General features: G+C 42.3%; 1 long non-coding RNA gene across 1 annotated transcript; it reads left to right on the top strand.

Moving 5' to 3' along the window:
- Positions 1 to 661: 661 nt before the first annotated feature.
- On the top strand, positions 662 to 24,177 carry LOC125634890 (uncharacterized). The gene is made up of 2 exons (XR_012667644.1): positions 662 to 931; positions 22,399 to 24,177. It is a non-coding gene; the product is annotated as an uncharacterized LOC125634890 (long non-coding RNA).
- Positions 24,178 to 26,313: the final 2,136 nt, after the last annotated feature.

Genomic DNA, 26,313 nt, shown 5'->3' with positions numbered 1-26,313 from the left:
ATAGAAGGGTGTGGTGGGGTCAGGATCCAGTAGCAGTTTTCTGTATGCAGCCTTACATTTGGCCCTTCAGCATTCAGCAGATTGTAGCATTCCCCTTTTCTCTATGTCATGAGCATCTCTGGCCTGCTTTTAAAAATTCCAAATGGGATGATTAATACTGCCATTTTTCTGTCTTTTGTGTAGCCATTGGTTTTGTTTATAGGAGCTGCAGCAGTGCAAGTAGGGTGGTCCGGTCCGGTAAAGATACCAGAAGGCTATTTATAGCTAGTACAGAGTACCAGAAAGACACAGGAGGAGCAGAAGGTGGGGCCGCTGGGAGGCCCCATGCCGGCAGCTCCTCCGGCGCAGCTGTATCGCCCCCAGCCCTTCCAGGCAGGCTCTCCTCCGCCTGTACAACAGCAGCCCCGCCGGAGGACAGGGCTGGGCATGGGCCAGCCACAGAAGGAGCTGCCGGTGTTCTGCGCCTTTCCCCGCTGCCCCTCTTAGCTGGGGAAGGAGCAGAGCCCCCAGCCCTGCTCCTGCCCTTCCACGGAGCCGCGTCTCCTCCGGCTCGGTCTGTACTGCAGCAGCCCGGCCACCGCCAGAGGCCAGGGCTGGGGGTGGAACAGCCACCACAGGAGCCGCCGCTGTTCCTCTCCTTTCCCCACTGCGGTTCCCGGGAAACACAGGAGGGAAAGGAGCAGAAGAAGATGGGGCCACCGTGCGCCCTACGCCGGCAGCTCCTCCAGCGCGGCTGTACCGCCCCCAGCCCTGCTGTTGTGCAGATGGAGGAAACCCTGCGTAGAAGGGCTGCGGGCGGTACAGCCACGCCGGAGCAGCTGCAGACATGGGGCCGTACAGTGGCCCCATCTTCTGCTCCTTTCCCTCCTGTGGTTCCGTCGTCACACCTGCCCAGGAGGAAGAGGACAGGGCCCTCCACCCTCCGCCACAGGTAAGGGGAGTGGATCAAGGGGAGGGGATGGGGAGAGCGTGGGGACCCCGCGCTGGGGGCGGGGCAGAGAGGAGTCACATGGAGGGTCACGTGAGGAGGTCACGTCCCCCCCAGTTAGCTGCTCCCCCTCGGTACCGGTAAGAAATGGATTCCACTTGCACCGCTGAGGAACTGCATCCATCAGACAAAAGATCTTCTGGGTGATGCTTCTTGATAAACTGGGACAGGGGGGTACAACATTCAGCAGCTGCCAAAAAATCTTAGACCTTCTACGTGTCTGTTCTGTAGCTTATGGTGATAGTACGGTGGCATTATACACAGTTGCAGATTGTAAAATGATTGTTTACTGAAAGGACATTTTAGTTTTTCATATGTATCCCCACCGATCAATCCCTATGGTTTAAATTGAAACCCGTTGTCAAAAGCAGTCCTTTAATGGACAAACATCTAAATAGCAGCAGCAGCAGCTGATGCAAAGGGAATCATTGCATAGCCTTTGCACTGACATTTCCTAAGTTTGAGGGCTGCCTTATATTCATCATGACCTAAGTAAATGAAAATTGTTTTGACCTCAATGATGCACAGGCCAATCACTAATAAAAATTTTACAACAGCCTTAAGTACTGAAAGACTTTCCAACACATTTTGCTTTTGTTTTGTTTGCAAATTCCATTTTTCATTGATGCTACCTGGATATTTTCCTAACAAGGAAGAACCAGTCTATATCAGTCATGCTATTTTCCTCTTGTATGTCACATTCCCCTCAGATGTTTCAGTGATTTCAGCCTTGTTTGATTCCCCTTCTCACAAAAGAAAGGGGAGTTCACTTCCCCAGTCATTATGAGGTTGTTGTCAAGGAATGCTCTCTGAAGGGTGGTCCTTTTTAGAAAGGTCCAAGTGAGTGAATACAGATAGTGAGCTCTTAAGCTATGTAATAATATTTTCCTCTTCCAGCTAAACCTTCAAGAAACAAAGAGGGTTTCATCTATTTTGCAGAAGCCTTCCTGTTTATGCTCCACCACCCTTTTCTCTTCCATAAATCCTTTAAATCCTTTGAAAATTTCTAACCTGGGACAAATTCATAAAAATTCACAGTTTTGAATTTCATAATTTTTATAGTGAAATCTGTGCTTGCTCAACATGCTAAAGTTTCACTGTGAAGTAAATGACTGAATTCTGGCAAGTATATCCGTTCTTGTCTGTGAACACTGACAAAGCTGAACTTGGCAGTTTTGCACAGCTCTAAGTCAACACATGAGAGTTTTCTGGCACATGTGGAGGTGAGAGGCTGAATCCCTTCAAAGCTAGATTTTCTGTTTTAGCCATGAGAAGCAAGCAAGCAAGCAAGAAAGAAAAAGTATTTTGGAACTATTCCATCTGGCAGTATCTCACTGTGTTGTAGAATAAAGGGAAAGGAAGGGGACATGGAATACTCTACAGGTTGAGTGAGGTATAAACATGTCTGGGACCAGAGCCTTTCATTCCATATTTCAGCTGGAAAATGAGATTTAAGAAAAATTCTAAAATACTATTGCTAAATTACCTAAGCTAAACTGACTGATGGGAAACTTTAACTAAGTCTCCTTTACTGAACTGATGGCTAATGTGATTTTTTATACAGAGTTTGTTTTCTTACTTGCAATAGTCAAAGGGCCAGGGTAAGTTCGGGATCTTTCTTTCTTTCTTTCTTTCTTTCTTTCTTTCTTTCTTTCTTTCTTTCTTTCTTTCTTTCTTTCTTTCTTTCTTTCAGCTTGTATGTGAACCAGTGAGAAGAGAGTCAGAGGGGCAGGTGTGACATGAAGCGAAGGGGAAAGACTGTGAGGGAGGGGAACAGAGAGGTTGGAGCAAACAAACAATACAGTCCAGTCAACACTGTAGAAAGTTCTCTGAATGTCTGAAGGTCCCTGCTTTGGCTGCTTCTGCAGCTGTTTCTACCAGCTGGAGTCTCTGGCTGGTTCTTCCCTGGCTTGTGGAGGGGATGGTGGTTAGGCACCTAGTTCTCCAGAGAATGTTGTGAGGGGTGTCCCCCCTGCACAGTTCTGGGTCTGTGGGTGAGGGTGGCCATAGCCAGGCCCCATTTTATACTCTCCCTCACAGTGCATCAAACCCTGTGTCATAAATATAAAGGGAAGGGTAAACCCCTTTGAAATCCCTCCTGGCCAGGGGAAAGCTCCTCTCACCTGTAAAGGGTTAAGAAGCTAAAGGTAACCCCGCTGGCACCTGACCAAAATGACCAATGAGGAGACAAGATACTTTCAAAAGCTGGGAGGAGGGAGAGAAACAAAGGGTCTGTGTCTGTCTGTAGTCGTCTTGGCCGGGGATAGACCAGGAATGGAGTCTTAGAACTTTTAGTAAGTAATCTAGCTAGGTATGTGTTAGATTATGATTTCTGTAAATGGCTGAGAAAAGAATTGTGCTGAATAGAATAACTATTTCTGTCTGTGTATCTTTTTTGTAACTTAAGGTTTTGCCTAGAGGGGTTCTCTATGTTTTTGAATCTAATTACCCTGTAAGATATCTACCATCCTGATTTTACAGGGGGGATTTCTTTATTTCTATTTACTTCTATTTTTTATTAAAAGTCTTCTTGTAAAAAACTGAATGCTTTTTTCATTGTTCTCAGATCCAAGGGTTTGGGTCTGTGGTCACCTATGCAAATTGGTGAGGCTTTTTATCCAACATTTCCCAGGAAAGGTGGGGTGCAAGTGTTGGGAGGATTGTTCATTGTTCTTAAGATCCAAGGGTCTGGGTCTGTAGTCACCTAGGCAAATTGGTGAGGCTTTACCAAACCTTGTCCAGGAAGTGGAGTGCAGGGTTTTGGGAAGTATTTTGGGGGGAAAGACGCGTCCAAACAGCTCTTCCCCAGTAACCAGTATTAGTTTGGTGGTGGTAGCGGCCAGTCCAAGGACAACGGGGGGAATATTTTGTACCTTGGGGAAGTTTTGACCTAAGCTGGTAAAGATAAGCTTAGGAGGTTTTTTCATGCAGGTCCCCACATCTGTACCCTAGAGTTCAGAGTGGGGGAGGAACCTTGACACCCTGTTTTGGCTGTTTTGCAGTTGTTCCTGTCAGCTAGAGTCTTTCCTTTCCTCCAAATAAAATAAATAAAGAGTATTCTATGGCTAATATCTCATGTTTACTAACAGGTGATGTCTGCCAAAGAGCACAAATTAGCATGTTAATGGAGCTGTACTGTAATTTGGGTGGCCAAAAATGAAGAGGCACATACAAAAATCTAAAACTAAACCAAAATAAATTAGTAATGTGTTTGATGTTTTAAAATCCATTTAAAACACATTGTTTGATCTTGTTTGTTACCACATCTAAATACCCTTTTCTATTTCACTTTCTCTACTGAGTCTCATGTATGGGATAAAGAGAAATGTTTCTTTCCTGAATATTTTGAAAACAGTTGTTAACAAAAGAGCCCAGATGCTTTTAAAACTTATCGGAATTGGGGTTCCTTTCACTTAAAGCTGGTTTTACATTGTGAATCTGTTGATTTACACTGGCCTAAGGGAAAGGAGATTCAGAGCTATTGTTTTCACTACCATAATTAATTGAAATGTCCATATCTGTAGTTCTGCAGCAGTTCTAATATGTTCTATTAATATATCTTCTAGGCATTCACTTAATTACATCCTAAAATCTACATTGTGGCATGTTATAATAGGACAAACATACTGTAGTAAGTGTTGCAAAAGCAGTAAGAGGAATCTAATACTAATATGTAGGGGGAAATTCTGCTTCATTTCATCGCAGGTATGTAAGGCAATCATACTCGTATGGTTCCACTGCTCAGGGGAAGGGAACAGAATATGAGAAGACCCTGCAAAGGAATCTGCTCCCGCTCTGATGTGTGGAGCTGTAGAGCTCTGCAAATCCATAGGTATCTGCTTTATATCCACGGACCATTTCTGCAGATAGCAGCGTGGATGTGGATACAAATTTTGTATCTGCGCAGGGCTCTGACAGTCGTGGCATGGATCCTCCACCTGCCTTGGGTGGGGACCCTGGGGAGCAGGGACACTCGGCAGGGGGCTGCTTGGGCCCCAGGGCAGATGGAGGGTCCGCCGCAGCTCCCCACAGCTGCCAGCATGGCTCTCCTCCACCCAGTTCCGGCCAGGGAGGGGAGTGGCTCCGAGCCGCAGCTTGGCCACGATAAGAGCCGGCCGGGCAACTGTGTGAAGCTGTAGCGGACCCTACACCTTCCCTGGGCGGAGGGCCCAAACAGCCCCCAGGCACCTCCACAGGTCCCCCCACCATGCCCCCACCTCCCAGGCTCCCAGCCTGGCCAAAGGCAGATGGAGGGTCCGTAACTCTGCGCGGGCTCCCCACAGCTGCCCGGGGCTCTCCTTGACCGGGATCTAGCGGGGGGGATGCCTCGGAGCCTCAGCCCGGCCCCCAGTGTAGAGCCCAGCAAATCTGCAGATATCTGCGGCTACGCGGATAGCTGCAGATAATTTTTGCGGATAGTGGATCAGATATGCATACACATTTGTGTATCCACGCAGGGCTCTATGGAGCTGTGTTCCACAGGGGTTTATCCATAGCAGCATAGAGGGATACTTTGGAGGAGCATAAGTTAAAACTGGGGATGTGGCCAGGAGACCCAAGAGAGAAGGCCTAGCAGCCACAGAACTTCTTGCCGCCATGAGGCTACAGCAGCAGATGCAGAGTGACTCCACTGTCTTGCCATGATTTTAAAAGGTGGATTCTCTCCCCTAACCCATATATAACCTCCCAGCACATGGCCCACCTACTTGGTGTTTGATTTATTCAAGAGTTAACATCTTCATGGCTAATTCATCCTCACAACAGCCTGCACGGCAGGTAGGTGAGTCCTGCATTCCTCATTCTGCAGATGGAGAAACTGTTTCACAGAGGAATAATGGGGCAGATTTTCAAAGATATTTGGATGCCTAAAGATGCAGGCAGGAGCCTACTGGAATTTGCAAGAGCACCGTAGCAAGTTAGGCACCTAACTCACAGTGATTTCAGTGGAAATTAAGTGATTATCCTGCCTGTGCACTTTTAAAAATACCAGTAATCACCTATCTGCATTTTTAAGTGCCCAGATACCTTTGAAAATCTGTCCCAAAGTGACTGGCTCATGGTTACATAGCAAATCAGTGGAAGAATTTGGAAGTTATGGAGTCATGGAGGATAGGTCAATCATCCTGGCGGATAGGTCCACCAACGGCTATTAGCCAGGATGGGATGCAACTCCATGCTCTGAGGATCCCTAGCCTCTGTTTGCCAAAAGCTGGGCATGGATGAGAGGGGATGGATCGCTCAATGATTGCCTGTTCTGTTCATTCCCTCTGAATCACCTGTCATTGGCCACTATCAAAAGACAGGATACTTGGCTACATGGAGCATTAGTCTGACCCAGTATGGCTGTTCTTATGTTCTTAAATTCTTGTCAAATAGTTCCACATCTAGGCCACAAGGCCACGCAGTCACTCTACTATTTATGGTATACCTATGTTGAGTTCTAATGACAAGTATTATTCATCCCCAGTTTGTAGAAGAATAGGTGAAAGAAATGTGATGAATGTTAATGACACTTAGTTGTCTGTCCTTTCACTCACTCTCTCACAAAACAATGTAACTGTCATATTTCTCATTGCAGTCTTTGTGTTAGTCATTCACTTAACAGGGCTCTACACAGAAAACATGACACATTAGTTGTTTTAATTTTAACTGCCTTATTCATTAAACAAAATGTGTTTCTGATAAGTTTCTTTATTTTGCACAAAGGGGAGAAATTTTGCCTCGCCCATTGTTCGAGAGATGGAGTCTCTTGTTTTATGTTTTTCAGAAGTGCATTATTTTAACAATTACTCTTTTAAGTTGGCTGCAGTCCATTGTCTCTTTGGAATTGTCTGAGGCAATGGATAATTTACTCTTATAGAGTAATATGCCTTTTTCAACAGCTACTCAAGACAGACTAGCTAAATAGTTATTAGCTATTCAGAAAAAAGAAAAGGAGTACTTGTGGCACCTTAGAGACTAACCAATTTATTTGAGCATGAGCTTTCGTGAGCCACAGCTCACTTAAAGCTCATGCTCAAATAAATTGGTTAGTCTCTAAGGTGCCACAAGTACTCCTTTTCTTTTTGCGAATACAGACTAACACGGCTGTTCCTCTGAAACCTAGCTATTCAGAATGATTCAGTTCCAATCTTGGAATATCAGGGTTGGGAGGGACCTCAGGAGGTCATCTAGTCCAACCCCCTGCTCAAAGGATTACCAATCCCCAATTTTTGCCCCAGATCCCTAAATGGCCCTCTCAAGGATTGAGCTTGCAACCCTAAGTTTAGCAGGCCAATGCTCAAACCACCAAGCTATCCCTCTCCCTGCCTTTGGCTCATACTGAGCACAGCTTAAACACAGAGAGGCAAGGGATGTGGTGAATGATCCATCTCCAACTTCTGCTAATCACAGACATTGCTACTTCTAACTGTTCCATGCTTTTGTTTCAGCCCCTGCCCACTATCCCATATAATTGAAAGGGGCATATGTGAGGTAGTATGTTTCCAAGATGGTTCCTAAAAGCAGGCAAGCTCAGAGACAACCAAAAATGATTAATCATTGATCTCAAGGAAGGAAGTAAGCAGGGAAAAGAAGATAATGCTAGTTGGAAAATTCCAGAAACCAGACATCAGCACTGTACCAATATTTACATAAAAAAGTCAACCAAATTGTCATTGTGAAATTATTTTTACGTGGCCAGTTTCTTCCCTCTCAGATCTGGAATGACTTTGGGAATTATCCATCTTCAGTTCCACTCCTTTTTGCTTTGAAACCTGTAATTCTTTCTGCATAAGAGTAGATTAAAAAATAAGGAAAAAGAGAGAGATTTGAATTTCTGACCTTTTGACTTTAGACTACAGCATTCAGGCTTTGCTTCCACTTTCCCAACCAGATTAGTTGGCAATCTTTTTTTACCAGCCCTTCAACAGATGCGATTGCAAGGAGAAGTAGTTGGCATAATAGCATTTTAAAAATACCATCAGCAGTTGCTGATGTGACAGTACTTAAAAAAGAATGTGTTCTTTTCCTTCTCCTTCCTCAGTTGGACAGAAATTTACCCTTTCATTATATCTGAAAGTGTTGCAGCACATTATGCTTACATGATTCAATTTTTCTAAGATCATGCTCAATTTCTTATTCTGGCCACTTTCCCACTTTTAAAACAAACCAACAAACATACTTTCAAAAGTTGTTCTCCTGATGGCCTATTTATATTTCAGAAGTTCAAGGCCAAGTTTTTCAAAAATGATTATTGATTGGGGTGCCTTTTTTTTAGGTGCTCAAACTGAGACACTTTGGATAACATTTTCATAAGGGCCCAACTCGCTTATGATCATAAATCCCATTTTCAAAAGTGCCTAAGTCACTTGGGAGCATAAGTCCCATTTCAATTTAGGTAATGTTGAAAGTTTTACTCCTTATGAAATAGCTGCTTTACCGTGAGTAGGTGCTCAGCACTTTCTGAAAATCAGGCTCCTTTAAGACACATCTTTAAATTAGCCTCCTCAAAATGGATGCACCCAAAGTCATTCGTCACTTTTGAAAACTTTGGCAAAGAACTTCAGAGGTAATCCCTTTTCAATTAAAAGTGGTTTTATTGGATTGGATTTGGTAAATCAGTCAGATTCCTCTGTATCTTCATAGACAAATATGTATGAAACAATTAGGTATTAAATTTCCTTGGCAGGAAAGCTGGCAACATGGTCATAAAATGAGGTTACTTCAGTCTCTCATGTATTGGTCAAAAGAAAAGGAGTACTTGTAGCACCTTAGAGACTAACCAATTTATTTGAGCATGAGCTTTCGTGAAATAAAATAAATAAACAAATAAATTGGTTAGTCTCTAAGGTGCTACAAGTACTCCTTTTCTTTTTGCGAATACAGACTAACACGGCTGTTACTCTGAAACATGTATTGGTCAATCAGTTACTATAAAGGTGATGAAAAGAAATGTAATTGAAAATTTCAAAGTCAATATAACTGGTAACTACACATCGGAGATTCATTTGTGAAGAATAACTGAGTTGAATAATTTTGTCTCTTTTCCTCTATATGAACTATCCAGGAGTAAATTGTAAAATTCTCCTATTTATTTGTTCAGTTTTGTTTGTAAATTTAGAAACTAAAATGATTCTTTATCTGCCAGTCAATCATGAACACTTCATGCCTTAACATCAAAAATTTGTGCTGTATTGGTTATTAACATAAGTCCTATGAACTTGTTTCTGTTTTGTGACTGGATGATTTATGTCAGAAGCACAAAGGGAAGACATTTTGCCTCGCCCATTGTTCAAGAGAGGGAGTCTCTTGTTTTATGTTTTTCAGAAGTGTATTGTTTTAACAATTACTCTTTTAAGTGGGCTGCACTTAATGAGGCAATGGATAATTTACTTTTATAAAGTAATATGCTTTTTTCAACAACTACTCAAGACAGACTAGCTAAATAGTTATTAACTATTCATATGAACATAGGAATGCTAGCAGCAAAATCAGACTTTATTTCATTTCTCCAGTTCCATAATCTGGGCCACAGTTCCAAAAGCAAATACTCATGGCATTGGCAGATGATAGTTGTCAGCATCCAATCACTCCAGTGGTTACTTCTACAGCTCACTATTCAAAATGTACACTGTTGTTGGTTAATTCTGCAATTTGAAATTTGCTTTCAGGAAATGATAAAAAATTCAAATTAGAAACGGTGAGGGAGGTTTCCTCTAATAGTAAGCTCATTTGCTACAATATTCATAGAAAATGGGCAAAAATAAACAAACAAACAAACAAGCAAATAAACAAATGAGCTAACATAGTTGAAGCAAATACATTAAAAATATTGAACAGCTCTTTGTGGAAAATGCTTTGTTCAGCAATGAGGCTAATTCATTCATATTTTTCCAAGCTAGCAGGATTTGTGGAAGAAACCATTTTGGGGAGAAAAACAAGAACATTCTAAACTGGTGGTCTTTAAACCTTCCAAGTCTTTTCAGAAGTTTGCCTTGGTTCACACATGTTCATTTATGCTGACTGTTGCTCCTTCTTTGGCAGTCCTGCTCTTCCCCAGTAGTTCAAGGAAGCAATGCTGTGTAAAATTGTATCAGCTGTGACGTTGACCTGTCAGGTCTCCTACTGATTCTTGCGAGTTCCCATCAATCTTTCGATATCTACTAATCTCATCAGGAGCTCTCTGAAGCTGTTCCCATAGAAGTATCAATAATGTTTATTCAACTATTTAAACTACATTAACTTTTGAGAAAAGTTATTTAGTGAAGTACCAGACAAATATAAGGGTTAGGGACAATGGAATCATATAATTTCACAACAAACAAGTTGTCACTGTATTTAACTGAGTACATTAAACTGTGGTAATATTTCATTGTGAGACATTTCATTCCTACTACGAATGTACAGTATATACCTAGAAATGTGATATGCAAATCAGACATGTAAAAGTTGGCCTAAAATAGCACTATGTTCAAATGTGCAGCAATTTCTGCACAGTGAAATGAAACAGTTTTTAAAGTGAATAATAGTGCAATAAAAAGATTCAAACAGCCTAATTAATGCCAATCAACATGGTTTTATGGAAAATAGGTCTTGTCCAACTCGATATCGGTTTTTGAGGCGTTTGGTTGATAAATGTAACTGTGTTGACATAATATACTTAGACTTCTATGAGGCATTTGACTTAATACCATGTGACATTCTGATTTAAAAAATAGCACTATACATAATCAATCATAATATTAAATGTACTAAAAACTGGTTAACTGATAGAGCTTGAAGATAATTCTAAGTGGGGAATCATTATTCTATGGGGTGTTTCTAGACAAGTCTCACACAGATCTGTTCTCAGCCCAATGCTATTCATTATCTTTATCAATGCTCTGGAACAAAACATAAAGTCATTGCAGTTAAAGATGGTAGATGGCACTAAAATTGGTGAAGTGAAGTGGTAAATAATTATAAGGACAGGTCAGTTCTACAAAGTTCTCTGGATCATATGGTATGATGGGATCATTTGAACAAAATGTGCTTTAATACAGCTAAATACAAGGTTATACTCCTAAGAACTAAAAATGCAGGTCATGCTCATAAGATGGGAGACTGGACTTTGGAAAGCAGTAAAGTGAGGGGTCATGGTGAATATCCAACTGAACATGAGCTCCCAATGCAACATGGTGGCTAAGTAAATGCAATCCTTGGATGTATAAGCAGTAGTAAATATTGAGGAGAAGCAGGAAGGTGTTATTACCACTTTCTACACACTTTAATAGGACCATTAAAGGAATAGTCTGTCCAATTCTGGTGTCCACACTTTACAACAACGTTGACAAATTAGAAGAGGTTTAGAAATGACATAATACAATGATCGAAGGAATGGAAAACCTGGCTTACACACTGTGAGATGAAAGATCAATCCATTTAGCCTAACCAAGAGAAAACTAGGAGGGTACTTGAGCATGGTCTAAAAGCACTTATATGGGGAAAAGATTTCTGATAGTATCAGGCTCTTTAATCTAGCAGAAAAAGGTATAATGGCTGAAAGCTAAGCTAGACAAATTCAGACTGGAAATAATGTGGCAAAATTTTGAAGACTAAGAATAATTGACTAATGGAACAATTTAACTAAGGATATGGTGTTTTCTCCATCACTGGAAGTCTTTAAATCAAGATAGGATGTCTTTCTGAAAGATACGCTATCAGGGCCATCCTTAGGCATACGCAGCATACTGCGGCTGCATAGAGCACCCGGAAATTTGGGCACCACCGGGACCATAGGCACCGACTTCTCATCTTGCCGGGGGGGAGGGTGGTCGACCGCCCCCCCACTCCAGGCCTTGCCCCCACTCCACCCCTTCTCCTAGGCCCCCGCCACGTCTCTTCCTGCCCCTGCTCTACCTCTACTCCACCTCCTCTCCCGAGTGTGCCCCATCCCTGCTCCTCCCGGAGCTTGAACACCGTGAATCAGCTGTTCGTGGTGCTCCAGAAGCACTGGGAAGGAGGGGAAGGAGTTGGTAAGTGCGGGGCGAGTGGAGAAGAGGGGGGAGCTTGGCACCAGTGGGTGCTCTGCACCCATTAAATTTTCCCCATGGGTGCTCCAGCCCCGGAGTACCCACCCACAGAGTCCACGCCTATGACCGGGACAGCAGGTAAGAGCGGGTTGGCTCCTGCATACCCAGCGCACGCTACAGTCTCCTTACTAGGCAGAAGGCAGGGGCTGTATTCACAGAGCCGAAGGCACCGGCATAGGGGCACCAATTACGTTGGCATAGCGGCACCAGTTTAACAATATTGCATAGGGCCGCATAAATCCTAAGGATGGCACTGTATGTTATAGTTCAGCCATGAATTATAGTCTTGATACAGGAATCACTGGTGAGGTTCTATGGCCTCAATGTAGGAGGTCAAAGCAGATGATAATTATGTTCCCTTCTGGCATTAAAATCTATTAATTTATTCTATACAAGCTAATGCCATTAGACTGTGCTGTTCTGGGTGAGCATGGTTATCCTACTGCACAGTGCCATTTTGTTTATAGTACTATATAAACAAACACATTAATCATAGCACCCTGGGGTGGGGCACCAGCAAAGATTGCCAAATTCTCGAGAACTTTTGTTCTGAATTCTGCTATAATTTTTTTTTTTAATCCTGTCAAGGTCTGCATTAGGTTTTACACAAATTCTCATGACACACATGTTTAAAGCACACTGGCAACCTTGTCTGTACATTAATTATTTATGTCCTCATTCATTCATTCTTTCCTTGTCTTCTATCACCAAATTTTGCACTGTTTAAACTCCTGCCCGACCTCTCCTAACTTTCATTCCTTCTCCTGGAGATCTCATTTCCCCCTTTCCTTTCTGTCTGGGAGTGGAAATGTGCCATAAGATTTTTTTTCCCCCCTGTAAGGGAGCAGCTAGGGGAAACTGCAGAGATAATTTTATTTATTGGGCCCCTCTCCACCTGAATGGGAGAGAGAAGACTGAGCAGCAGAAGAGAATGAGGCCATTTCATAATCTCTCCATGGAGGAGAAAACCTTGCAGAATATCAACCAAAAGTGGCCAATACTGCTAGGAAATGCTAAAAGTGCCATTTTTTATGGATGCCATAAAAATCCGTACTAGACAAAATAATTTCCAGTGATATTTTCCAGTGATTAGAACAATGACTGGGAAATTAAAATAATCTATACAGGTCTAGTCCCAGATTCAATGAACACAGAAAACAGCATGAATTTCCTGTATAATTTATGAAGAACTGGGCCCTGAAGATATCCTGCTGGAAACAGCAACCAGCAGTTGAGTCATATTGGAAAAAGTCATACGTACTAATAAATGGTAATGCATGAGAAACTAACAATGTAGGCCATAGATCCATGGTGGCAACCTGTGGTGCATCAGGGTAATCTGCTGGCAGACCATGAGACAGTTTGTTTACATTTGTATGGCCCCTGCAGCTCCCAGTGGCCACGGTTCGTTGTTCCTGGCCAATGGGAGCTGTGAAAAGTGGCAGCCAGCATATCCCTGCGGCCCATACCACTTCCCGTAGCTCCCATTGCCTGGGAACGGTGAACTGCGGCCACTGCGAGCTGCGGTCAGCCGTGCAAATGTAAACAAACTGTCTCACGGCCTGCCAGCGGATTACCCTGATGGGCCACATGCAGCCCGCGGGCCACAGGTTGCACACCACTGCCATAGATGGAAGCCATCTTCCATTTGAAGTGACAAGTGCATTTCTGTAACCTTGCCTTTAAAATAAACACATAGGAACATGAATATATATTTTAAAACAACAACAAAACCCCTATGCTGTCTGAGATAACAAACAACATATGTCAAATGCTTAATACACTACTGCTGTGGTTCTCAACCAGGGGCCTGGGGACCCCTTGGAGGCCATGAGCAGGTTTCAGGGGGCTGCCAAAATAAACCAGAGAGCAGGGTCACTGTTAGACTCACTGGGACCCAGGGCAGAAAGCCGAAGCCTGAGCAACTTAGCTTCGCAAGGCCCCTTTTGCAGGGCCGGCTCCAGGCACCAGCTGAGAAAAGGGCGGCAGTCTGCGTCCCACGGCGGCAATTCGGCAGCAGCTCCGCTGCTCTTCCCGCCGCGGCAGCTTTTGGGAGGCAGCTCTGCCGCTCTTCTGGGCATGGCAGCAATTCGGCAGCAGCTGCTTGGGGTGGCAAAATTGGTAGAGCCGCCCCTGCCCTTGTGGCATGGGGCCCTGGACTATCCCCTAATGCCAGCCCTGGCTTTTAATCTATTGACAAACAGCTGCTGTTGCACAGGTGAGCCATGGAATTCTTATAGCATGTTGCAGGGGCCTCAGAAGGAAAAAGGTTGAGAACACCTGTCCTACTGAAAATTGTTCAGATACTATCGTGATGAGTAGGGTATAAGAACTGTGGTAAACCCAGGACAAACAGCTACAAAAAAAGGATTGGTAGTAATTAGTCCCAGGGGATAAAAAGGCCTCTCCCTGTCCACAGAGGAGAACCACCAGGAAATAAGGTTCAGCTGGAAAAGGGGTTGCTAGGGAGCTAATTAGGTTCAGCTGGCTCCAACTGCTGGAGACCTTTTTAAACCCTCCCCAGCCTGGAAGGAGGGGAAGGTGAAAGAATGAGAGAAGTAGGGAAGCTGCCAGTAGGCTAAGGGCAGCAAGACATCAAACCCTTCTGGGAAGAGAGGCTGCACTCCCTCCCCAGAAGGGAAGGAAAGCAAGCACCAGGGACTGATCAGGGAAAGGAATAACCAGACCCTGTGCCAACTGTAAGGATTTGCCTTGCCCAAGCTGGTCTCTCCAAAGCTAAAAAGGACTGAGTCGGCTGAGGAGAACAAGGTACTTTGCTGCAAGACCTACATAGAATAGAATAGAATTTCAGTATGAAATGTTTGCACTAACCCACAGTTCATGTGATTATCACTAGTTTCAGGTTTTAAGATAAATTCACAACTCAGACTATGTTCATGGAAATAACTGCTAAAGTTCACATGCCTTTGAATTTCACACAAACCTCTACTGATATATGGTTTTGTATCACTGTAATTTAAAATTCATGGGTTTGGAGCTAAATTAGGTGAAATTTGGTGGATTACATGAAGCTTTGCTTTGAGATTCTGAATTCATTTTAACATGAAACTCCAGAGAAAACTCAAGATCAAAAGTAAACAAAATGTTTGCCCTAACCCCTTTGAAGCAAACTACTTGGCTTTACATAGCTCCTGGACTGATTGCATAAGAAATACCATTAAATAAAGGTTTCAGAGTAGCAGCTGTGTTAGTCTGTATCCACAAAAAGAACAGGAGTACTTCTGGCACCTTAGAGACTAACAAATTTATTAGACCATAAGCTTTCGTAGGCTACAGCCCACTTCATCGGATGCATAGAATGGAACATATAGTAAGAAGATATATATATATATATATATACACAGAGAAGTTGCATACATACATAGGGAAGTTGCCATACAAACTGTAAGAGGCTAATTAAGATGAGCTATTATCAGCAGGATAGCCTAGCAGAAGAGTCTGTCCTATCTGGGGCCTCTCCTTTTGTCCCTCCAGGCCCATGAACATGATATAGTTCTGTGGTGACCTAGAATCCTACTTTTGACATCTCCAACTCAAAGAATATTTCCAACATGCCTCTGAACAACATACTAACCCACAGAATCCTTCCTACCACCACTACAAAAAGAAGGATTCTGCGTGGACTCCTCCTGAAGGTCGAAACAGACTGGACTTCTACATAGATTGCTTCCGTTGACGTGCATGGACTGAAATTGTGGAAAAGCAACATCACTTGCCCCATAACCTCAGCCGTGCTGAACGCAACTCTATCAACAGCCTCAGGAACAACTCTGACATCATAATCAAAAAGGCTGACAAAGGAGGTGTTGTCGTCATCATGAATAAGTTGGAATATGAACAAGAGGCTGCTAGGCAGCTCTCTAACTCCACATTCTACAGGCCATTATCCTCTGATCCCACTGAGGATTACCAAAAGAAACTACACCATCTGCTCAAGAAACTCCCTGAAAAAGCACAGGAACAGATCTGTGCAGACACACCCCTAGAATCCCGACCAGGGGGATTCTATTTGCTACCCAAGATCCATAAACCTGGAAATCCTGGATGCCCCATCATCTCAGGCATTGGCACCCTAACAGCGGGATTGTCTGGCTATGTGGACTCTCTCCTCAGGCCCTATGCTACCAGCACTCCTAGCTATCTTCGAGGCACCACTGACTTCCTGAGGAAACTACAATCCATCAGTGATCTTCCAGAAAACATCATCCTGGCCACTATGGATGTAGAAGCCCTCTACATCAACATTCCACATAAAGATGGACTATAAGCTATCAGGAACAGTATCCTCGATAATGTCACAGCTAACCTGGTGGCTGACCTTTGTGACTTTGTCCTCACCCACAACTATTTCACATTTGGGGACAATATATACCTTCAAGTCAGAGGCACTACTATGGGTACCCGCATGGCCCCACAGTATGCCAACATTTTTATGGCTGACTTAGAACAATGCTTCCTTAGCTCTCATCCCCTGACGCCCCTACTCTACTTGTGCTACATTGATGACATCTTCATCATCTGGACTCATGGAAAAGAAGCCCTTGAGGAATTCCGCCATGATTTCAACAATTTCCATCCCACCATCAACCTCAGCCTAGACCAGTCCACACAAGCGGTCCATTTCCTGGACACTACTGTGCTAATAAGCAATGGTCACATAAACACCATCCTATACCAGAAACCTACTGACCGCTATACTTACCTACCTGCCTCCAGCTTCCATCCAGGACACACCACATGATCCATTGTCTACAGCCAAGCTCTAAGATACAACCGCATTTGTTCCAGTCCCTCAGACAGAGACAAACGCCTACAAGATCTCCATCAAGCATTCTTAAAACTACAATATCCACCTGCTGAAGTGAAAAACCAGATTGACAGAGCCAGAAGAGTACCCAGAAGTCACCTACTACAGGACAGGCCCAACAAAGAAAATAACAGAACGCCACTAGCTGTCACCTTCAGCCCCCAACTAAAACCTCTCCAGCGCATCATCAGATTTACAACCTATCCTGAAAAATGATCCCTCACTCTCACAGATCTTGGGAGACAGACCAGTCCTCACTTACAGACAACCCCCCAACCTCAAGCAAATACTCTCCAGCAACCACACACCACACAACAAAAAAGCTAATCCAGGAACCTATCCTTGCAACAAAGCCCGATGCCAACTCTGTCCACATATTTATTCAAGTGACACCATCATAGGACTTAATTACATTAGCCACGCCATCAGGAGCTCGTTCACCTGCACATCTACCAATGTGATATATGTGCCAGCAATGCCCCTCTGCCATGTACATTGGCCAAACTGGACAGACTCTACGTAAAAGAATAAATGAACACAAATATGACATCAGGAATCATAACATTCAAAAACCTTTAGGAGAGCACTTCAACCTCTCTGGCCACTCAGTAAAAGATTTAAGGGTGGCAATTTTGCAACAGAAAAGCTTCAAAAACAGACTCCAAGGAGAAACTGCATAGCTTGAATTAATATGCAAAGTAGATACCATTAACTTGGGTTTGAATAGAGACTGGGAGTGGCTAGGTCATTACACATATTGAATCTATTTCCCTATGTTAAGTATCCTCACACTTTCTTGTCAACTGTCTAAACGGGCCATCATGATTGTCACTACAAAAGTTTTTTTCACCTGCTGATAATAGCTCATCTTAATTAATTAGCCTCTTACAGTTTGTATGGCAACTTCCACCTTCTCTGTATGTGTATATATATATCTTCTTACTATATGTTCCATTCTATGCATCCGATGAAGTGGGTTGTAGCCCACGAAAGCTTACGCTCTAATAAATTTGTTAGTCTCTAAGGTGCCACAAGTACTCCTGTTCTTTTTTCATTAAATAAAGGAAGATTTTATTTTCTTGTGACCACTGAAAATAATTAGAATCATGCAGTGGTTAGATTTACTACTTAGAGTCATGAAATATCAGAAACAACCTTGGACAGTAGCAGTGATAATAACTGTGCTGTCTTTATGGCCATAAACTATGCTTATAAAAGTATAATTATAGCAGTTCATAAATTAGGGCATTTAGGCCCTTAGATTTAATTTATAATGATGTGAATAAGTATGGCCTGCAAAGTGTTGCAAAATGCTAATTTTATTAGGGATGTCTATTCTGAATGGATTTTTAAGTTCTTGAACTATTTTGGTCATGAAACACCTACTGCTAGAGCCAATAAATTTCATTAAAAGGCAAACAGGAAGGATGTACTGAGTATCACCTAAACCAAACAAATACAGAAAACCTCAACTCCTTTGTCACTAATGAATAACCAAACCTCTCCTTCCAAACTCAAATTTGAGGAATTGATTTCAACATCTTTACGTCAATAAGTTTCTTATTACAATCTCAAACAATCTGGATCTGCAATTCGCAAAGCAATAAAGGGAAAATATATACCAGGTCTATTTTCCCCCTTGTTCTGACAGCAAAAAGGGGAATATGGTATGTGTAAAACTGATACCTTACAGTGTTGTATTAGCAACTAGTTTAGGAAATGGTTACTTGTCTTAGATATATATGCTCTGTATATACATACATAGGCAGGACTGGCTAACTCCAAAGAAACCCAGCATAACCTTGGGGGTGCATACAAACCAAGGGAGGTTTCTGAAAAAAAAGTTTATACATGGGAAATTCAAATGATATACCCTACACCAGGAGATGTAGCTATACCTGAATTAATGCACCTACAAACACACACACACACACACACACACACACACACACACAAGAATATGCTCACATAACCGCTCCAGCTTTCTGCGTAAATGTGTAAACTGAGCCAACTGAATGGATATGAACAATGGCTTGCATTGAATTGTTTTAGGTTTCCTATCAAGTACTTGTTTTCCTCTTTCTAAAATGTTTCAGATTTCTAGAAGTGGATCTTTGATGTACTGTGGTAAACATTAAAGGGTTCTTTTTTCCATTCAATTTCCTCGTTTTTACTTTGAACAGTAATTCAACAATTAGTTTTTGTCCACATTGTATTTTTAACTGTATTCATTTCAAAGGGTGTACTGATTTTTTAGAAAGGAAAGTGCTGGATTCCATTCAACAGAAACATATTCTGTGTTCTTGTAGCAACTGTGCAATCTCCTGTTCCACGTACAGGAGAATACCATGGCTACTGCAGGTATCTGGGGTTGTTGAATGTTGATTTTTGTATTGGTGTCCACTGTACCTTCTGCATATGACAGGGTTATGTCCTGCTATTAGCAATTATGATTCAAAGAAAAATATATAAAGACAACAATTATTTGTGGTATTTTCCAGTCATGCATTTTACAGTTTTACAAGATAATGCATGAAGAAAACTTTTCCAAAGTAATTAGCATATAGGGCTTGGTTCTCCTCCTACCTATGCCATTTTTACCACAATGTATTTTCTTTGGCTTCAAAGTTACTTGAAATTTACATGGGCATAAGTAAGAGTATGAACAGTCAAGTAGCTGCTCATTAAAACTGTAGCTGCACAGTGCTGCTTTAATCACGTTTCACCTTGGGGACACCTGTTCTTGGCCTTTCTTGCTACCACTTTCCCTCTGGATCTAGATCCAGCCCAGCGCCAAGGAAGTCATGTCACTGGGATGAGCTGCACAAGAGCTCTAGCTCTGGCTGTGCCTCCTGTGCTTGGCCGTTGCTGCTCTAATTCTCCATCTGGCACCCAGGAAGTGACATTGTTGAGGAACTAGTGAGGATTGCTGCTACCAGACCCTGCTCACCTGATATAGAGCATGCTGCAAGGAAGAATTAAAAGCCCCAGTCATTGCCAAGAGCAACTGGCTGCTGCTGTCATCAGACTCTCCCTACCTGACATGGAAAACGATATTTCATCTATTTATAGAGAGATCCTTTGACATTGCTATGGCCAGGATCACTAGGTGGTTCTGTTACAACGTAGTTTTTCATGTTCTTTTGCTTATCATGCAAACAAGTTTTGACTCTTGGGATGACATACTGTGGGTCTGTCCACTCTTCAAGTGGGGAGTGTGATTACTAGCTGGAGGAGACATACTTGTGCTACACCTCAGTGAGCTAGCACATTAAAAATAGAAAGCAGCAGTGGCAACCGAAGCGGTGGGTGGGGCTAGCTACCCCGAGTGCACGGCCATCAGAGAATTTGGGTTGAATTTGGTGAATAGTTTCTGCTGAAAAGTCCTCCTGATTACAAACATTTCAGAAACATCTAAACAGTTTGTTTTGAAAATGTCAAAATAGTTCAAAACAAAATATCGATTTGATGTGACATTTTCAAAGTGAAAGGTCTATTTGAAACAGCATTTTGTTTTGAAAATGTCATTTCAAATGGACATTTCAGTTCAAAATGTCATTTTGAATCAACACTCAAAACATTTCATTTGACCCAAACCATTTTTTTTTGTTTTGGCCAGAAAAAATAAAACAACAATAACAAAAAATAAAATAAAAAAATCACTTTTGGTTCGAAATGAACCACATTTTTGTTCAGATTTTTTCAGTTGGCCATTGAAACAAAAATTCAGTTATTCACTCCCCTCTACAACTGATACCTCCCTGTTTATATCATACCCTTACAGGAAAAAGAAAATTAATTCCCCAAACACTTCAATTTCTACTGTTGCTAGAAGTATAAGGGGTACTTTTCCAATATCATAGAATAAAGATTGAACAATAAATGAATTCTGGAAATGGAAAGGCAGTTTACAGTTCTGGAAAACTATAATTTCAATTATCCCCAATTTTTCCGCAATAAATCATGACAGACGTTCAAAGGCACTTATCTTGCATTCAGATTTCACCTCTCTCAGTTTCCAGACCACAGTGTTATTTCCCACCAAAATTCAGTTAAAAACAAAGGTGAAAAGTTTATGGGCTGCTCAAAGGTAACTAGTGCTATCCAGTGCTTCAATTTTGAATTGTTCAACTTGGGACCTCTTAAAAGGGTCTGATTTCCAGAGATAAGTGCTCAGCACTTTTTGAAAACCAAACCCCTATAACAGGAGTGGCCAAACTTACTGACCCTCTGAGCCACATACAATAATCTTCAGAAGTTTGAGAGCCTCAAGACACGTACAACCTGCCCCGTGGGGTGGCACCTGCTGGGGCGCGGGACTTCTGCCCCAATGCATGCCTGCAGAGATAAAGCCCTTAGCCCCCCTCCTTGCAGGGCAGCAGTCCCTAGTTTCAACCCCGCTGCAGGGCAGAAGCCTTGAGCTCCCCCTCCCCAGTCTGGAAGGGGGATAATGGAGGGATGCATGGGGGGCTCCGTGAGCCGCACTTTAACTGTAAAAGAGCCGCATGCGGCTCATGAGCCACAGTTTGGCCACCCCTGCCCTATAAGGTGTCTTAGGCAGAGCACCCCAGAGCTGAGGCACCCCAAACCATCAGTCACTTTTGCAACCCTTGGCTATAACTGTATTTTCTTTGATTATGCTAATTAAAGCTAATAACATGTTGCATCATGTTAATGATATGAAAACCAGAATCTTTTTCCTGAAAGGGATTCAGCTGCTGAAATTCCTGCTCAGCCATTGCTTTCTGAATATTGATAAAAGAAAAGGAGTACTTGTGGCACCTTAGAGACTAACCAATTTATTCTCTAAGGTGCCACAAGTACTCCTTTTCTTTTTGCGAATACAGACTAACACGGCTGCTACTCTGAAACCTGAATATTGATAGAGATTTAGGGTACTTTATTGTTTTCTTTCCATACCATTCTTCTTTCTGTGCTGTTCTTTTTGATAACTGTTAGCTTAAAATTGCCATGTTATTTTCTGATCCATCTCTGGTGGGTTTATTTGGTTTTTTTCTTTTGTGGCCTTTTTTGAACAGGGACTGATAATATGTTTTTACACATATAATATAATATGTAAAGTATTATTGACTCCTGCCATTTGTCATTATTTCGAAGGCTTAATTAATAATGAATAAGGTTTAAACTTAAAGAAGAAACTCACATATTTTACTCTTTGAAAAAAAAAATTACATATGCTATTGTCAAAAAGCTTGCCTTGTGTGCTGTAATTCAGCTTTTGTTAGAAAGGCAGCTGCTTGGACAATCGTGTAATCTACCCATAATTACAGGGCAATACCTGCCTATTACCTATATCATTTGGGGTATCTCTAGTGCTGTGTTACCTCACTTCATAAGTGACTGCTAGTCAGCACACATTGAAACTAAAGCAAGAACTGAGATCGCATTTGCACCTAAAAGCACACATTATGTGCATGTCATTGCCTGCCACTCAGTCAGTCAATTGTGGTGCTTTTTTTTTACCCTGTTTTCATTCACTGATAACATTATGAATTTGCTTTCTTCTGCAGCAAGAATGCAGCTCGCCAGAAATCAAAGGATGTAGGAGCATAGGAGCACCCAGCAGAGCAACTGAGAGACTAGAAGAGATAGCTTGCTTTCCATGTAGCTTCCTGGAGCTAATCTCAGTACTCTGGAGCTGACGTAAATAGCTAATGCTTGCCGATAATTCTTAGAGAAGATGAACGGGCGTGAGACTTCCTTCTGACTGCCTCCCTCTCTCATCGTCAGTGTGTGCTCTGTAGTAAAAGGTCATGGGGATAATCCTGCACCTGCAGTCTAAGAGGGCTTGGCCTGCAGTTCTCAATGAGCTCTGCCATAATTGATGCTAATTGTTACTGAGCCAATGCATCCTTCCACAGAGGAGCAGGTGGGAGGCTTTATTGCTGTCAGGACTATTATACTAATAACAAGCTTAGGATTCTCTGCGTAGACTTACAAGTACAAAGGCCCAAGCTATACTTTCAGGCTCTCTTAAAGGGTTTACCAAAAAATCTCTTAGCTCTATGAAGTAAAAGCTCCTGTGAGTAAGGGGACAAGCCAAATGGGATAATACAAACTGCACTACCTGGTGTCCATTAAAGTCCTGAATAAAGCCAGGAAATGTGAGTTAGTGGGGCCTGAACTACACCTGACAAGCTCTGTGATGATGATGATATGTTGCACCCTGCTAGCTGTGCACGGAGTCAGGTTTAAACCTCTACCTCTGGGATCTGGAGAGATCCCTGGGGATTTTGCTTTGGAGCTGCCCATCTGTTTGCTTTCAAGTTTTGTAATGGCTGGAGAGTCCCAGAAAGATGTCTGGAACAGAGAGGAAATTAAAGTGAAGTAGTCCAGCTGCTGATGTGATAATATTGGATTTTAGAAAGCAAAGAGTCAGTTAATGCTAAGTCTAAAGTGCCTTTTTTTCTTTTACATTGGAAGAGAAACTTAGCCCTTTTACAGAAGGCCAGATCCTCAGCTGATGGAAACTAGTATAGCTCAAATGACTTCAGTGCAATACGAGCTGAACAGCTGGCCTACTATTCTGTAATCATGTTGGTGGATTTCTAATTAATATTGGAACATATAAAACAAGGTTGGACAACGAACTGAAAAATACACAGTAAAGAAAAAAAACACTTTGGGAGGGGGATGGATTAGATGAATTTAAAGATAGGCCTTTCCCATCTCTGATCTACAAATCCGTGAATTACAACACCATTGGAGGATTTCATTGAAAAATTAATGGATGCTGCTTCAGGATGTCACATCCCAGATCAGATGGTATGGATTACATTAGCTATTCAATGCAATTTAGTATGATTGTTTTTCAGAGCCTGACACCGAGGTGTAGTTAAATTAAGCCCCTAATTTAATCATGTGCATTTTAGCTATATGGGATCATAAGGTCTCGGAAAGTTGATATTCTGATCCATTAAAACACCAGTTATACCTTTAACAATAAAAAACGGTTCTTGCAGACATTAGGTTAAAAGCAGAAATGGGAGAACTCATTTCTGCCCATTCAAACATGATGGAGGAGACACTTTCAGATACGGGGCCAGGTTACTCAGGGGTCAGCAGCAGCAGCATCACCTGGTCCTCTGAATACCTCCTTATATAGTACAAGAAATGTGGCCAACCCCAAGAATTCAAAATCCTTGGATTTGGTCCAGGAAAAAAAATCATGAGTTTGGTTTCCAAATTGTAAGATTTTTAAAAATAATGGATTTGGTGTTATTTTTATTTGCCTTCTGGTATTCAGGGTTCATGCTTTCCTGCAACAAGGAGGGTGAGAAACTTACTTTTTTTTTTTTTTTTTTTAAAGTGAAAGCTGATAGTTTCATGTAATCACAGAACTCCTAGAGCTGGAGCATTAAGAAAAACACTAACTATCACAAGAGTCATAATAAAAATCTTGAGATTGGACAGCACTCCATGCTGCTGAAAGAAACGTATAATATGGGATCAATAATAATACCACTAAAAGGGGATGTGATGGATTTGGAGTTGCCTCTGATAATTTATGAATGCTGTTTCTTGGTCACATCATTGTGTTGGTTACTGGATGCATGTACTGTGTCAATTCACTATCAGGTTTGTCAGGAATTGCGCCCAGGAAAAGCGGTGGTTCCTGATATTCATATCTTCAGGCAAATGCTTGGGGAAAAATGAAGAAACATTTACTTTGATACCCTGCTGTGGCCCCTTCCTGGGCCTGCCAGACAAGTTGTCTCCAGGAGGAGCCCCTTAGGAGGCAGGGAATGTTACAAAGGGCTTAGAGGGGCTTAAAGACAGACATCCTCTAGAGGGGTCAGATGGTTAAGTAGGAGGAACTGCACCCCAGATCTCGAGAGACTGGGTCTCTCTATGAAGATTAGTCTGTCTAGGTCTCCATTTCAAGATAGGGTGGCCACTCACATCCTCAGAACACCAGATTATGGTACTTCTGGGAATTGCGTGAGCCTGCCCTTGCCAGCGTGACGTGTGTGAGGTCACACTGGCAGAGGCGGGGGCAGCATGCTCTTCAAAATGGCATCCTCCATCCACGACTGGTCTTGTCTCAGTACCGGACAGAGGACAAACCATTTAAAAACAGGAATATCTGGCTTAAAATCAGCCAAATGGCCTGCCTGTTTCAGGATGGCCAGACATTTGGTTGGCCTTTTGTTGATTTCATCCTTTTCTCTTGTTATGTTTCGTTTCTGCTGTTAAAATTTAATAATACTTTGTTTTAAGAAGGCGGTTGTGACATTGCACTCCATATGTTTTATGGATATGCTTATGTGTGTGAATATGATGTAACTGGAATATGCTTTATGCAAAAGGTCTCTTGTAAGGTATAACAAAGGCTATAACCTACTGATTATATTCCTCCTATTTGTATACATGTATCATTCTTGTATATGAAGCTAGAAATATGAAGTATAACTCTGAGGTCCTATTGTAATTATGCAAAGTGTGGGCCATTAATGGTGGTTTAGAATCTTGATGGCTCCCACTGACTAGGACAATTGGTTATAAGTGGTTTATTTACTTGCAAACCTTCCGGTGTATGTGTGGGCCAACCCAGGAAGAATGGAGACTAGGGTCTTACTGTGACCATGTCACATGATACTGGAATCCATCTTAATCCTTATACTTTTCCATTGATGAGGCAGGGGTGGGGACAAGCACAGACAAAAGATTCCCGCCTTGTGCCAAAGCTTCAAAAGGGGGTGGGGAGCAGCAAAAAGGGGGTTGCCAGTGATGAGAGAACCCCTGAGATGTCTGCTGGAACTAACAAGGACTGTACCAGGGGAAAGGATTGGGCCCAGACTAGGAAGGAAACTAGTTTGTGAAAGAAGCTTATTGGAACATCTCTGAGGGTGAGATATTACCTGTAATCAGTTTCTTAATGTATTAGGCTTAGACTTGCATGTTTTTGCTTTATTTTGCTTGGTGACTTACTTTGTTCTGTCTGTTATTACTTGAAACCATTTAAATCCTACTTTTTATACTTAATAAAATCACTTTTGTTCATTAATAAATCCAGAGTAAGTGATTAATACCTGGGGGAGCAAATAGCTGTGCATATCTCTCTCTCTCAGTGTTATAGAAGGCGAACAATTTATGAGTTTACCCTGTATAATCTTTATACAGGATAAAACAGATTTATTTGGGGTTTGGATCCCATTAGGAACGGGGTGTCTGGGTGCTGGAGACAGGTAACCTGCTGAGCTGTTTTCAATTAAGTCTGCAGCTTTGGGGGCATGGATCAGACCCTGGGTCTGTGTTGCAGCAGGCTAGCATGTCTGGATCAACGAGACAGGGTTCTGGAAGTCCCAAGCTGGCAGGGAAAACGGACTCAGAGGTAATTTCAGCTCATTAGGTGACAGTCCCAAGGGGATCTCTGTGACCAAATCTGTCACAGCGGTTTTGGGTCACTATGTTCACAGCTGGTC

Source organism: Caretta caretta, chromosome 3, assembly GCF_965140235.1.
Source record: "Caretta caretta isolate rCarCar2 chromosome 3, rCarCar1.hap1, whole genome shotgun sequence".
Lineage (NCBI taxonomy): Eukaryota > Metazoa > Chordata > Testudines > Cheloniidae > Caretta > Caretta caretta.
This window is presented reverse-complemented; position numbering and strand designations above follow the sequence as displayed.